Source organism: Otolemur garnettii, unplaced genomic scaffold (genome assembly GCF_000181295.1).
Source record: "Otolemur garnettii isolate 467f Iridium unplaced genomic scaffold, OtoGar3 scaffold00012, whole genome shotgun sequence".
Lineage (NCBI taxonomy): Eukaryota > Metazoa > Chordata > Mammalia > Primates > Galagidae > Otolemur > Otolemur garnettii.
The window spans coordinates 2,208,573-2,209,517 of NW_003852407.1; the positions used below are offsets into that span (position 1 = coordinate 2,208,573).

The 945-nt window shown below is 37.2% G+C and overlaps 1 non-coding gene across 1 annotated transcript; it reads right to left on the reverse strand.

Moving 5' to 3' along the window:
- Window positions 1-188: 188 nt before the first annotated feature.
- LOC111723545 lies at window positions 189-295 on the reverse strand. The gene has a single exon (XR_002772066.1). It is a non-coding gene; the product is annotated as a U6 spliceosomal RNA (small nuclear RNA).
- Window positions 296-945: the final 650 nt, after the last annotated feature.

The window sequence follows — 945 nt, forward strand, 5'->3', positions numbered from 1 at the left end:
GTCATGGAAGAAGCCCAAGTTCCCATCGATCCACGAATGGATCAACAAATTGTGGTATATGTACAGCATGGAATATTATGCAGCCTTAAAGAAAGATGGAGACTTTACCTCTTTCATGTTTACTTGGATGGAGCTGGAAAATATTCTTTTTTTTTTTTTTTTTGCATTCAACTTGCCCTTTAATGGACAAAAATATGGAACGCTTCACGAATTTGTGGGTCATCCTTGTGCAGAGGCCATGCTAATCTTCTCTGTATGGTTCCAATTTTAGTATATGTGCTGCCAAAGCGAGCACTGGAACATACTCTTCGTAGCAAAGTATCTCAAGAATGGAAGAAAAAGTATTCAATGTACTCAGTCCTACTATGAAACTAATTTATAGCTTTCTGAAAGCTATAATCCAATAATAGCCCAAGAATATGGGGAAAGGGAAAAGGGAGGGGCGGGGAGGAGGGAGGATGGGTGGATGGAGGGTAATTGGTGGTACCACACCTACAGTGCATCTTACAAGGGTACATGTGAAACTTACTAAATGTAGAATATAAATGTCTTGGGCAGTACTGTAGCTCAAAGGGCACTGGCCCCATATGCCAGAGGTGGCAGGTTCAAACCCAGCCCCAGCCAAAATCTACAAAAAAAAAAAAAAAAGAATATAAATGTCTTAACATAATAACTAAGAAAATGCCATAAATGCCATGAAGGCTATGTTAACCAGTTTGATGAAAATATTTCAAATTGTATATAAAACCAGCACATTGTACCCCATGACTGTGTTAATGTACACAGCGATGATTTAATTTAAAAAAAAAAGAAAAGAAAAGAAAAAAGAAATAAAAATAAAGGTTAGGGGCTTCTTATGAACAACAAAAGACTCCCATCACTCAGGAAATACCAACAATTTTAGGAGCTCTCTGCCAGAAACTAGGTGACAAATATATATATATA